The sequence below is a fragment of the Malaya genurostris genome, chromosome 1, assembly GCF_030247185.1.
Source record: "Malaya genurostris strain Urasoe2022 chromosome 1, Malgen_1.1, whole genome shotgun sequence".
Taxonomy (NCBI): domain Eukaryota; kingdom Metazoa; phylum Arthropoda; class Insecta; order Diptera; family Culicidae; genus Malaya; species Malaya genurostris.
The window spans coordinates 89,388,894-89,399,447 of NC_080570.1; positions in this window are offsets into that span (position 1 = coordinate 89,388,894).

The following is a 10,554-nucleotide window of genomic DNA, read 5'->3' on the forward strand; positions in this document are numbered from 1 at the left end:
CTTGTTTTTTATGTTTCATAGCAGTAATATTTGTTGAGTAAAAACCGAAAATGAAACTGTTCCAATGAACTTTTTATAGAATTAGTTAAATAAACCGATGTGGAACTGCATCCTTTTAGGGTTTCGATTTAGTTTTACCAGCAGTAATATAAAGGATTTTCACATTTGTTACAAAAACATGTAAAATCATTTGTCAAACATATCTGACTTGAATAACCGTTCTGTAGCAGTTGTGAAACATGCCAATTTTAACAAGTTTTAATTGCTACTTGAGATGTTTTCATGCTCTACATAATACGTATTGTTATTGTCTTTAGTAAATTGAATTACATCCAACTCTTTATAAAACTTGACGTAAACATAACACATGAATCAATAAGTTCCGAGACTAAAGCAGAGATGGCATTCGTAGTAAACCAGTAACCACGTCTTTCTAGAGTACTAACCTTTGCTTCAAACGGGTCAATATTTTGTCGGTGGTTCGCCGAGTTTAAACGTGGTCGTACCGACACAAATGACGCGGAACGCTCGGGTAGACCTGTGGAAGCCGTTACACCGGAAAATGTGAGTGAAGTGACAAAAATTATAATGAAAGATCGTAAAGTGAAGCTCCGTGAGATTGCTGAGATGACACAGATATCATATGGAAGTGTATTTACAAGTCGATGAAAACAAAGGCCCCATACTCGCCAGATTTAGCACCCAGTGACTACTGGCTCTTTGCTGATCTTAAAAAAATGCTCCAGGGAAAAAGATTTGACTCAAATGAGGAGGTCATCGCTGAAACTGAAGCTTATTTTGAAGCGAAAGATAAATTTTTTTATAAACATGGTATTGAAAAATTGGAAAAACGTTGGAACCATTGTATCACCCTAGAAGGTGATTATGCTGATGAATAAAAAAAAATTTTGCAAAAAAAATGTTATTTCCATTGTTAGTCTCGGGACTTATTGATCCATGTGTTATTGTTGTCTTGTTGCATTGAAGTAAATGCACACGTTTAATATCAAGATGCATTTGCTCCTTAAGCAAGCATTCAAGTTCTCGCATCGAAGGTCGAATTTTGCACTGCCTGAAGTCAACAATAATTGTATTCTTTCGCAAAAGCTTTTGTTCGTTTGGTTCGCTCATTACAAGATCGTTCTATTATTCACTACACAATACTGTACTTGGTTTCTTCCGTCCCGAACGTAAGTGAACTGAAATATACTGCCTTTAATATTCGTGGGTTAGTTTTTGAATTTCAATCACTCGGTTAGCTACGTATAATTGTAAATCAGACGTCGAAAATGTGGTAACACGATCAAATTTGATTTTATTTTTCTGATCAGCGACGTTACAAAATGTGCGCGTAATGGTATCATACTTCCGACCCGAGACTTAATCCTTGTGCGTGCTACTTTGCGAATCTTTGTTATGCCGCCGTTCAAAACACGGACTTGATAGTTCACATAGTGATTCTGAAGCGCCAGTTGTGCAACAAATCATTCAGTTAATTCGTTATACAATTGTTCTGAGAGCATGAGCCGATGAGCGTTCTACAAGAATAGAGAATGCCATCATTGTCATAGACTAAAACAACTGCAATCGTTAGTAAAGTTTGCTTCTCCGATTGATTAGATGACGCACAGAGTACCACATTTAACGTTTTGTTACTGGCTCAACGGCAGTGACACCATCTGTAGCTGGTTCTGTTCGAGAATCTCCTTCTAGTTTTTTCTGCGGTGCAAGTGATGGGTTTACAGCTGGCTCTGTTTTTGTTTCTTCCGAATGCAGTAAAGTATGCTGCTTTCTGTTGCATTTACAACACGTACTCATCGATCGGCAATGCGGTGTCTCCTTCCCAGGCAGTTAAAACAAGATCCAGACCTTCGAAGCAATCCATATTCATCACTGATACTCTTGTTTTTTAATCCTTCGCACTTATAGAATACATGAGAATTTTTGAACATTACAACCTTTTGCTCATTCGAAACCACTAATATCTTTGATTCATTCATCGGCCGAACATCCTTTGTATTTTCCACTTTAGCACTGGTTGTGTCCATTTTTTTCATAACTCTGCATCGTTGTTTCATGAGCTCGATAGTGTCCGAAATGGATGCCAACTCTCCTGGGCTTCGTTTCGTTCTCAAACCTTCCGCGTATCACGATCCATTTTCGATTCTAACAGATTGATCAGCATTTGTTCTCCCAAACCGTCAACAGCGAGCTCAAGATTTTCCAGTGCCTGGACATTTTTGACACAAACGTCAACCATTCTGCGAAGTTCGATTTAACTATCTTTTGAGATTTTCGGTAGAGAAAAGATAGCATCGATGTGTTTATCGATTAGCGAGCGTTTATCTTCAAATCGATCAGTCAAAATCGCCCAGGCGGCGTCGTAATAACCGTTATTGTTGACATTATTCCAGTAGTGGACAACGAAACTGTCAACGGTGGAATGAACTACTGGGGTGCAATGACGGGAACCATCGGTCCAATCACATTTCTAACAGCGGAAGGGACTGGTGGTATCTGAGGTTTTGGCATCAAATCTTCTAGTAGAATGTTCAGCTGAATCTTAAGCTCGCTATGAAGAGTTTCGAATTCAACATAGTGGTTTTCTGGTTCATGCCGTCGTTTCGGAGTGTTCCCGGCTGCGGCATAGTTACGCTATTCGGCGCGCTCGCTTCATCTAAAACTATGAGGTCAATGTTGCTCTCCCGTAGGCCGTGTCTCGCTTCGACAAGTGTTGCTCAGCAAATGGAGAAATGGGGGCATCAAATCTTCTAGTAGAATGTTCAGCTGAATCTTAAGCTCGCTATGAAGAGTTTCGAATTCAACATAGTGGTTTTCTTGTTCATGTCGTCGTTTCGGAGTGTTCCCGGCTGCGGCATAGTTACGCTATTCGGCGCGCTCGCTTCATTCTAAAACTGTGAGGTCAATGTTGCTCTCCCGTAGGCCGTGTCTCGCTTCGACAAGTGCTGCTCAGCAAATGGAGAACTCGTACTCAGAACTATTGAAACACTTCAACGTTGTTGCAATACACATTCAAGTTGAAAAATTTCGAATCTATTGGTAGTTAGATTATATAAATCCTTCTACAGATCACTGAGCTTTCAAAATACGAGAAAGCGCAGTTCGTGCTCGCATCTCATCCGACATAGTCGCAAATCGTTTACGGTCGAGACAACAGAAACAAAGACAATACAGTGTAGTGAACAATAGAGTGCACGAAATGGGCAAATACGATTTAACAAAGCCTGAAACTTGGCCTACAAGTCCAAATTCAATTTGTATTGATTTCAAGCGCTGCATAGTTAGACCAGCAGCAACCGAAATTGAAATCTTGCTCAAGGAACGAATGCATCTAAACGTTAATGATGTAAGTGAGATTCAATTCCACAAGGCGTCTAACTGTGTGTACATTATGTTCAAACGTGAAAGAGATGCAATTGCATTCGCTTCGGTTAACAACGAGGTGCTTCGGTTAACAACGAGGTGATAATGTTAAATATAAAATCCCTGTGTACATGGTGGACAATGCAATAGAAGTACGCGTACATGACTTTACCCCGCAGACCAGCGATGAGTTCGTTCGGGAAAACATGTCGCAGTACGGTGAAGTTCTTTCCATCGAAAGGGAAGTATGGCGGAATTTTTCCCCGGTGTGCGGAATGGCGTGCGAGTGGTACATATGCAACTACGTAAAGTAATTCCATCTTACATCATTTGTGGTCAATATGGAATACATCCGTGTAAAACGCTGATTACGTATGAAAATCAACTGGTTACATATCAGTTTTGTGAAAAACCTGCACACTACGGCAAACCTTGCGCTGAAACTGCGAAAACAAACAAAACAAACAAAAACAGGGACAACCGCTCAACAACGGAAACTAACTAACCAACCATAAACTGCAACCAATGTACAACACCTTCACCATCTAACCAACCATAAACTGCAACCAATGTACAACAAGGCGCTTCTACAGTAACTAGCAACGAGATCAAGACTGCGAATAACAAGGAAAACGAAAAGAAGACGGATATCAACAATACCACCGATGCGTCAATGGATGACGAGACGAGTCACGAACAAAGTGCTCCTCAATCCTCGCAGGAGGGAAATGGAAGCTCCTCTCCCCCTAGAAAAAGGGTGACAACGAGATCGAATACAAAAAATTTTCATTTGAAAAATCGGCTCAATCGGCCACGTAAAGCTTGTACTCAAATAGGCCTGAATAAAAATGTATTTTAAATAAAAATAAATACGAGAAAGACAAACACGCGTCATGTGCCATGTGACAAAAATTATGTTGATACGTTAGATACAACAAGAGATATTCAGATATTCATTGTTTGACCGAAAACCAGTGTAATGCACTCAGCAATTAGCAAGAAATAAAATGGATGGACAGAATTCAATATGTTTCTGTAATAAACACTTTCAATGGTTGACTATAGATTCCAGTACCACCATTTCGAATACCATGGAATAACACTAAGCGAAGTAATTCCATGGTAGTTGTCGATGTCCCATTTGTCTCCTTCTTATGAACTGGAAACATGTATGAAAACTTCCAAGAATCAGGTATGATCCCAGATGTTAGCAATAAACGAAACAGTTTGTTTATTTATTAATTTTTTATTGTAATATCCATCGGATACAAAATTTACATGGATATGGATGGAGAAACCCCTTTAAATTGAACATAATATATGTCATTCTCAATCGGGTGCAAAAACCATCATATTTTAAAAGAACAACACAAGATGATAATCACAATACATCTTATAACTAATAGTCACCTAACATTATTAAAAACAAAGTACACATAATTTAATTAAAAACGAAAGTAGACTAGAAAAACGTTAACAGCAGATCGTTTGACTTTGCTAGCAAAGCGACTGGATGGTTCTCTAAACTCAAAAGGATCTTCTGCAGCAGTGAGTAATCGAGTGGCAGCGGTTATCGGTTCCATTATATCCAAAACTAGTTCTATGAAATCTTTGAAATTTCGGATCGCAATTCCGATGCATCCATTTCTCCGTTGATCAATTTTACGGTACGGTGCTGTATTTTACGGTGACGTTGCAGCGATTCGATTCCGATTGGTTGGAATCTGTCTAGATATGGTGGCAGATTCGAGGGATCTCTTCACGGTAAGTTCTGTAACGCTAAACGAACAATAAGTTTTTGAACTCGTTCAATACACCAAGAGTTGATACGGTAACCAAACTGATGAAGCGTTCTCAAGAATAGGTCTAATGATGAATTTGTTTCTGTGACACCAATCAACGAACAAATTTAGTAGATTTTATAACCGCTGGTAATCCTCTACAGTACGAACTACGAGGTGAAATATTAAATCGTCTGCATAGATCAATTTGCAGCCATTTCGCAATGCAAATGAGACATCGTTGAAAAACAGTACGAAATGTAATGGTCCCATATTACTGCTTTGAGGATCTCCTGAATTGTTCGTAAATTGAGATCATGTACTGTTATCCAACTTTACTCGTAATACGATCTTAAGCAGAGTAGCCGTGACAATATTATTTACAAAAAAATATTTTGTGGTCAATTTTGTCAAATGCTGCTTTTAGATCAGTGTAGACAACATCCATTTGAGTTTTTTCCTCCATGCTAGCGACACACTTAGACGTTAACGGATTCGTTGAAACTGATCTTCCTGGTAGAAATCCAAATTTCAAAAAGTTTCGAAGAAGCAGAGAGACTGATAATCCTGCGGTAATTAGCAACATTTCGCCGATCGCCATCTTTAAATATGGGACAAATATACGATTGCTTCCATATGCACGGGAAATTTGCCTGCTCAAAAGATCGACTAAAAATTGTACTTGTAATGATCCAGCCAATCGATTGAAAACAACAGCGGGTAAACCATCTGGTCCGGAGAATATGAGCATTTCAACTTTTTTGTAGCGCAGGTCGTGAAATAGTGAGATAACTAAGTCCTCACAAGTTCCTATCTCATACCTCCCCGTGTGTCTATGATGACATTTGGTCAATAGAACGGAGTCGACTGGGTGCTATCGCCTTCTGCGTTAGTAGCAGAATGAGAGGGTGCGAAATGGCTTGTAGGTTGAAGCCCATTCTAAAGTGCAATATTTATAGTAGTATATTGCAACATGTGGTTCTGTTGTTTATTGCATTATTTGTTATATATTAAATTGAATTATGTTATATTAAATTATATATAATTATTATTATTATTATTTTTAAAAGAAAAATATTATATTTCCTGCAGTACTACGACGAAAGAAGAGCATAGCTTACACTGCGACATTAACAGTCATATTGTATCATAGCATATTATTTCATATATTATCGTCTCATATTATTTTATCTTATGCCTACTGCCTACTTATGTTGTATGGTATTATACTGCATTGCAATATGTTTTATTATATTGTATTATTTTGTATTATATTACAGTATATTGTACTGTATTATATTATGTTATATTCAGTTATACAGTTTTATATTAAGCTATATCAAATTATGTTTTGTTATTTTATATTATGTTGTATTATATCGTTTTACATTATATTATATTACATAATATTTTATTGTATTATATTATATTAGGTATATATTAAGTTATCGCGATATTGATCATGTCGTTTGGACATGCGTGGAGTATCGTGATGTCAGATCTCAAATAATAAATTCCTTGCGCACCCAAGGCATCCAATTTCCCAGTTCGTGACATTCTTGCTTGTCGTGATCTTCCTTACAGAAATTTTTTTATCATAGCATGAAGTCCATTGGAGTTAAAATTTAAATTTTATTTTATGTTAGACTCCTTTCTCTTCCATGAGTTCAACCAATAGCCAGCTATCTTATATTGAATAAAAGTGATGAACTGATACAAACAAACGTGAAATAGTTATAAGAAAATAAATTTTATGTAATGTAACTAGCTGACCCGTCGAACTTCGTCTCCCCCAAAAATTATTTGTTCGAATTTATGTTTTCGGACAACAGAATTGTCAAATGACTAAGTAGTTAACGTTCATCTCCATTATTTTGCTGGTTACTTATCCCACAATCAACGGAATTCGACAAACATTCGCTTTAGCTGAAAAAGGCAATATCACCAAAAATTAATGTGAAAATGTGGAATACTTCTTAAAAAAAATTGAGCAAATGCACAGATTGTCATCCCATCCTTTGAGTCAATAAAGAATCTCTCTAATGGCTTCGACATTATGGATATAAGGTGCCACGCTTTCTCTTCCAGATGTGATTCTTGCTTTCGGTAATGGATAAAAAAAGTTCACCAACCAGACTTTTGTATTGATAAACTTCAAACATACATACAAAGCATACAAACCATTCTGAATAGTCCGTTTTAAGAAATTACTCATACTTGAACGTTCACCCGACGTAACAGAATAAACTTTGAAGTAGTTCCTTGTACAGTTTTTAAGCAGCGAGAAAATTTTCTCAGAACTCATTCTATTTATTCAAGTTGCCAAAAAGTGCCACGCGTACTTGAGGTCTCTAATAAAGTGCGCAGGGTGGGTGAGGGATTAGAACTTTTAACGACTACACCCCCCACACCCCCTTCGCTCAATGGAAGATTTTTCAACAGTAGGTTCCATGAACAATAGAGTACATCTTATATAAAAGTGCGAATAATTTGACTTTTCCTTCCAATTTATGCGTCTTCCCCACCCGTGAATCTCCACCCTCCTTGAACCTCCCCCCCTCTTGAACAAGTGCCCCACTTCTTTTGAACCCTCCCTTGAACCCTCTCTTGAAACACAACCCGGGCCTGTCAGGTACTGTGAAATTTTTGGTTGCTTAGAGAGACGTCGCTTAAATTTTAATTTGATATTGATTATGCCAATTTGAACATTCTTCTCAGAATATGAAATATAAAATGGCAGTATAAATCCATTATGATAATCATATTGAACATTGATATCTAATGGTCACTTATAATGTGCGCTAAATCATCAGAAAGCAAGAAAAATGTATAAGTTTGACATTAGCGCTTCTACAGAACAGTCTTTTCATTGATTCAATCAAAAATTTTCTGATTTGTTAAACTCGCGCTCATGATGACCAATATTATTTATCTAACTCCATTACATACAATCCATCAACTGGTAAAAGATATCAGAACTTTTTCTCCTGCCTACAGCAGTTTTCTAGAACAGTCATATGTATTCCGTTATTGAGTCATTTGGCAAGCAATAATTGTGATTCCAATTAAGCACGTGACTCGAAATGACAAATAACATGAATCAAGTATGCATGTGAAAGCTCCACACAAAACAACTCGTTGCGCGCCAAACAATTTTTTCAACGATCTAGTATTCTTTCCTTCGACGGCCAAGCAATTATGCAACTCGTTGCGCGCCAAACATCAATCGTAGATCTAGCAATCATAGGCGACTTTTTCAGTGGAAAATTCCATTGTCCATACAAAACAACTTTATGGATTTTTCCGGCAAGTTTTCCTATATTTTCATGTACGAACCCGGTGGGGGTAAAAACTGATCAAACAAAAAAAGAATCATGTACATCCGTCCATCCGTTCTCACGTGATGCGATTACAAAGATTGATCTCTGCATTTCTTTCCTTTCTTTCCTTCGACGGCCAAGCAATTATGCAACTCGTTGCGCGCCAAACATCAATCGTAGATCTAGCAATCATAGGCGACTTTTTCAGTGGAAAATTCCATTGTCCATACAAAACAACTTTATGGATTTTTCCGGCAAGTTTTCCTATATTTTCATGTACGAACCCGGTGGGGGTAAAAACTGATCAAACAAAAAAAGAATCATGTACATCCGTCCATCCGTTCTCACGTGATGCGATTACAAAGATTGATCTCTGCATTATATATATATATATATATATATATATATATATATATATATATATATATATATATATATATATATATATATATATATATATATATATATATATATATATATATATATATATATATATATATATATATATATATATATATAGATTTATAATAGCAAATAACTTGTTAGAAACAGTGTTTAGATTAACTAATGCATACTAACATACTTATATGATATTCGAAATGTATTAATTTTAAAGTACCATGTATTGTGGATGCCACGGCGAAGAAAAACTTATGTATATTGCCTATGAAATAAACGTATTTATGAAAAAAATATTAGATTATTCTACGTTATGTTATATACTATTATATTTTATTGTATTGCATTATGTTTGCAATTGTATTGTATTATATTATGTTATATTAAATTATACATTATACATTTTATATAAATATATTGTTTTATATTATGTTATTTTATATTATATTATATTGTATTATGCTCAGCTATATCGACAACCGGGAAAGGAAGGAGTGCATCAGGGTATCTTACAAGTGAATGACTGGATGATAAAGTGGATTGCCAACCTGAGTCACGTGGGGAAGCTTTTTGTTTCTCCTTGAAGGTCTGAAATGAGTATGAAGCACCCTTCCAACAAACAAACCATCAGTTATATGAAAGCTATCTGATAACCAAGCTCGGATTTACTGTAAGTCTAACCGCATACACTGGTAATGCCATGAACTGATGGTGGCTTCACACATACATACATACATTTCAACTTTTTTGCAGTGCATGAAACCATCTCAGAGGTAACGATGAAAGTATTCAAACTAATTAGGTCAGCAGGAACATCAGTAACAGCAATTTCCGTCTCTTCATTTAAAATCAGATTACTAGAACACAAATCAGCGAAATACCTGTCAAACAATTTACAAGATTCAGAAAATGATTTGGCAGTCTCATCCTCGTGGAAAACATTCGTAGGTACCGATAAGTTATTTGTTTTCGAATTAACGAATCGCCTAAAACTTCGAGGGGTACGTCTTAGGCTAGTCTGCATGCAAAGTACGTATGATTTGTATAACCTAGCATTAAGAGCACGATAAGCATTGGCAAATCAATGAAAGTTACCAACGTTGTGATCAATACGTCGCCGAAGCAATTTGTGCTGGTTTGCATTACGCTCTCGTTTTAATTTGCGCAATTCTGCTGTGCCTATCAAGAGGTACATTGGACTCAAGCCAACGATTGATTTCGTCGCAGATCATTTCTGCCATATCATCGACATTGACATACCAAACAATAAGGCCCAATAGACATTGTTAAGATGATCGGACAAAGCAGAGAAGAAGTAGGTACTATCATGGATAATTGTGCAACGGGTTAAGACAACGATCAACTACATAATCGTTAGAGCAAAACAAAAGATCGAGTGTTTGGCTTAGTGAATTATACACCCGATTCCTCTGTCCAAGACCAATGATTTCCATTTCATCAAGCAGGGGGCAATTGTGAGGCACAACAAACAATGCTATTGTTGCTCTAGCTCCACTGCATACGAGGCTGGTTATAATCACCTCACACAAGAACTGTATCGTTGTCCTATCACACAATTCGTTCAAAGAAGCAATATGCTCATTGTTCACGTTCAGATCCTGACTTCGATCTGGGGAATATGAATAGCACATATGACTAGATTTTTATCT